This window comes from Lactuca sativa, chromosome 4, assembly GCF_002870075.4.
Source record: "Lactuca sativa cultivar Salinas chromosome 4, Lsat_Salinas_v11, whole genome shotgun sequence".
Taxonomy (NCBI): Eukaryota; Viridiplantae; Streptophyta; class Magnoliopsida; order Asterales; family Asteraceae; genus Lactuca; species Lactuca sativa.
Genome location: NC_056626.2, coordinates 79,701,091 through 79,705,522, shown reverse-complemented (window position 1 = coordinate 79,705,522; position 4,432 = coordinate 79,701,091). Strand labels below are relative to the sequence as shown.

The 4,432-nt window shown below is 35.0% G+C and overlaps 1 pseudogene; it reads right to left on the bottom strand.

Moving 5' to 3' along the window:
- Positions 1–619: 619 nt before the first annotated feature.
- On the bottom strand, positions 620–737 carry LOC111885594 (5S ribosomal RNA; annotated as a pseudogene).
- Between the last annotated feature and the right edge of the window lie 3,695 nt (positions 738–4,432).

The following is a 4,432-nucleotide window of genomic DNA, read 5'->3' as shown; positions in this document are numbered from 1 at the left end:
AGACCCTCACCTACCGGTGGTGAGGCACCACCATCACACTATAATTTTCAGACCACCAATCACCGCCATTGCTGATCTGTCTTTGTCACAATTATACCCGATATATGCCTCAACATCATCTGAAAGATGTCGTACTCTTGCAAGATCTGCAACACCAAGATGGTCACCAAGAAGGTCTCTCTCACAATTATACCCGATATAAGCCTCACCCATCACCCTCATGTTCTTTATTTCTCCGACACCACCAAAATTGGAGCAAAATCACCATAATTTAACCTAAATTGGTAAGCCCAAATCAAAATCTAAAATTGTAACCTAGATTCAAGCTATACCTGTAATATTTGAACTAAATTAGAAGCATCATCTCCATTGTCGCCTTCCTCTAAAAGTTCTGCATCTGCGAGCTTGATCAATACAAGCTCACCCATCTATAACTCATGAAATCAGTTCTGCCTCCATCAATTTCATCAAGAACCAACAACAAACTCTAAGGCTTAATTTATTTCACCAGGTTGGGATCTTCTTCCATCGATTTCAATAGGAACCGATCGTTTGATTTTGATGGCACTATTATTGTAACATCCCCCTCTGGCACGTATCACAATATTGTCCGCTTTGGGCCACTCGACACGAGGACTTCCCAGGGGGTCACCCATCCTGGTACTACTCCCGCCCGAGCACGCTTAACTGCAGAGTTCTTATGGGATCTGCTGCCCTCACGGTTTTAAAACGCGTTGTGACAAGGAAGGTATACACAACCCTTATAAGGAAATGTTTCGTTCTCCTTCCAAGCCGATGTGGGATCAGGTGCAACAACCCACCTTCACCCCCCATTATAGGGTTCGACGTCCCTGTCGAACACATCGACCCGTGCCCTAGCTCTTATACCATTTGTAACATCCCCCTCTGGCACGTATCACAATATTGTCCGCTTTGGGCCACTCGACACGAGGACTTCCCAGGGGGTCACCCATCCTGGTACTACTCCCGCCCGAGCACACTTAACTGCAGAGTTCTTATGGGATCTGCTGCCCTCACGGTTTTAAAACGCGTTGTGACAAGGAAGGTATACACAACCCTTATAAGGAAATGTTTCGTTCTCCTTCCAAGCCGATGTGGGATCAGGTGCAACAACCCACCTTCACCCCCCAAAAGTGGGTTAGATCTGATCCCACATCGTCTTGGAAGGAGAACGAAACATTTCTTTGTAAAGGGGTGTGGATACCTTCCCTATCACAACGCGTTTTAAAGCCGTGAGGGCAGCAGATCCCATAAGAACTCTGCAGTTAAGTGTGCTCGGGCGGGAGTAGTACCGGGATGGGTGACCCCCTGGGAAGTCCTCGTGCCGAGTGGCCCAAAGCGGACAATATTGTGATACGTGCCAGAGGGGGATGTTACAATTATGGTAGTTGATAAGAAGAGGTATCTGAAAGGAGGAGGCGATCGTCGGTGTTCAGATGTTGGCTAAAGCTTAGTGTTTACCGAAGCTCATAAAGAGCTAGAAGAGGAGTTCATAAATGAATTCGATGAAGCTAGTGATGGTAGAGAGAAACAACTACGTAAAGAGAAATCGATGAAGAAGAGGGAAATCGATAGGAGAAGAAGGAGTACAGATAAGAGAGAGGCGACTTAGGTAGAGTATATGAAGATCCATGGGTTTTTCAGTGGGTTCTGCCCATGTTTTAGATGGCTCCAGTGGTGACTCCGATGATACTGAGTTGAGGTCTAAATTTAGGGTGATGGCTCCGACAGTGGGATCGATTATACGTATGGTTATGGGAGGTGGTTCAAGGCGAAAGTCAGGTGAATAACAAGATATAGATCTTGCTTGATACCGATCTCTTTTTCTTGTTATACATAAGCTTTAGAGTAAAGAAATGGTGGTCCAGATGGCTTAGCTTCTTTGAGAGAGAGAGAGAGAGAGAGAGAGAGAGAGAGAGAGAGGGATCCTTTAATATTAAATACTAATAATTATTATTATTTTTAAAATAGAGCAAAACTTCATAAATGGTCCATTAATAGTGAAATGATAGAAATACCTTTCACTTAACGGCCAAATTCTAACGGAGTTAACGAAATGACTATTTATTAAAAGTTTTGAAACCACAGGGACCATCTGTGAGGTTTTTAAAAATTAGAGACTAAACTTCAGATTTTCAGAAACCACAGGGACCATTTTTGAAGTTTTGTCATTTAATAAATTCATTTTAAGCTATGAATGCATCTACTTCGTTTTCTATGAGAAAATTATGTCATTTATATTTATAAATAATACCAATGTGTTTCGATTTTTTAGTGGTGGTGAATGTTATTTTATTCATCAGTATATATCTTGATTGCTTTTGTTGTTTTTGAAAAATAGCAATGTATTATTCCTTTTTCGAATAATAAGAATGTAGTTTTTATATTCACTTAATTGATTCATATATCATCATCAATTTATCAATTTTTTACTTAAATATATTGCAATTAAATATGTATTGACATTATTAATAGTTATTATAAAAAAAATTCTACATATGAAATGAATGAGTTTTCTTTCATCACACATATAATAGTTAGCACATGAAGTACAATTATCGTGCATAGTATAAATCTTTTTAAACTCTGCCCATATGTTTGCATTCAATAAGTAGAAACAAATTAAGTTTGTTGTTCTACTGGTAACCATTTTTATTCAGTTATAACAACCATTTATCTATATTTAAAAAATCATCTTGATATTGTGTCGGTTTTTTATAACTTTATATATATTCTTTTATATATTCCCTGTGTTTTATGAGGTTTATAATCTAGTTTTATAATAAACTTAAGAAATATCGTTATTGTGTGATACTCGTACTCCTATTTTTCATCATTTTACTTTAATGAATGTTACTTTACTAACTTTTTGCACACGTAATTGCACTTTTATTTATTTTGTCAATTGATGGTCATAAAATGAGTCCAAAAGGGACATCAAATTTTTGTACGATACAACTTAAAAGCCATGGCTGTAATTATTGGCATCTAAGGAAAGCTACAAATAGTGAGTAATGGTTGGACGGTGACACCGAGTGAGCCAAAAAAAAACACAAACACTTCACGGGAACTCCAACCGTCTGTTTCATGGATCCGCCCCATTCACGGACCCAAGTACCCGATGCCAATTACACACCTCATCAGTCATCACTATACAATATACATATAGAGATTTTTCCATAATATGCATAATATCTAAACAAGTATCTACTAGACTAATGCATACTCATATTTTAAATTTGTATTTATTATTATGGTTTTTATTTTATCTTATTAAAATATCCAATGATTTTTTTTCAGTCGTTGTCTTTTATCTATGTATCCTTAATGGAAAATACCATCTAGATATTTTTTAAAATAAAATAGTCTATACATAGACCTTCTTATCAATTCAGTCAGTCATTGTCTTTTATGTATGAAGCTAGAAGAGAAAATTTTTAAATAAAGAAAAGTAAATCATCTTATTTGTGGTTAGGTATTTATTTTTGATAAATTGAATATTTTTTTATTGAACTTTTATATTTATGAATGTCTTACTATATACTTGCTAATTTCTAATTTAAACATGTAACTGAAAATATGAAGCTGCAAAGTTATTTACTATAAGAACATGAAGATCGATTGGGTATAAACAATAGTGAACTTAACTTCAAGTAATAAAATTCAATGTCGAAAAAATTTATGGATCAAAAACATTGGTGATAAGTCTACTAGTTATAGTCCTATACATTGTATCAGTTTTATTATTTTATATGTCAGCTTGACGCCACGATCAAGTCCTTTTATTATCCCCACTTACCTCTTCACCGAGGAAATAATATTCATCACATCCCATAAATTTTTTATTTCAAATTTTAAATAAATTTAATTGATTTAAAAAACACAAAATTAATAAAAATCAAAATTTAGACTCCAAAAGCGGTTATGTGAGATTTTATAGTTTCACAATATTTTTTTTTATTACTCCTAAGAAATCCAATTTTTGTGTTAATTGGGTAGGTATTGTTGATCGCAGTCCCCTAGAGCCACGTGGGCTCAGTGCGGTGAGTACAACTCATAAATTTCGTGCTACAAACACATAATTTAAGAATAAAAATACTTCACCCAATAACCATATTTTCCAAAAAGATATTAGTAAAAGACCTTTTTTTAACACTTTACACAAATAACCATCAAATTGGAAAATTTGAAATTTTTTGGAATGAACATTAGCTTTCGATTTTATTTTTTTTTACAAAACTCAATTTCAAAAATTGCTTTGTCGAACAGAAAAATAATTTCAAACTTTTTCATGAACTTGAACTTTTTCGTGTTTTTTTTTTCGGTTGAGTTCCAACTTTGTTTTATAATTTTCTAATTTGTTAATGAGTTTCAAAATTCAAACTAACTACTCATAGTAGATATATACATT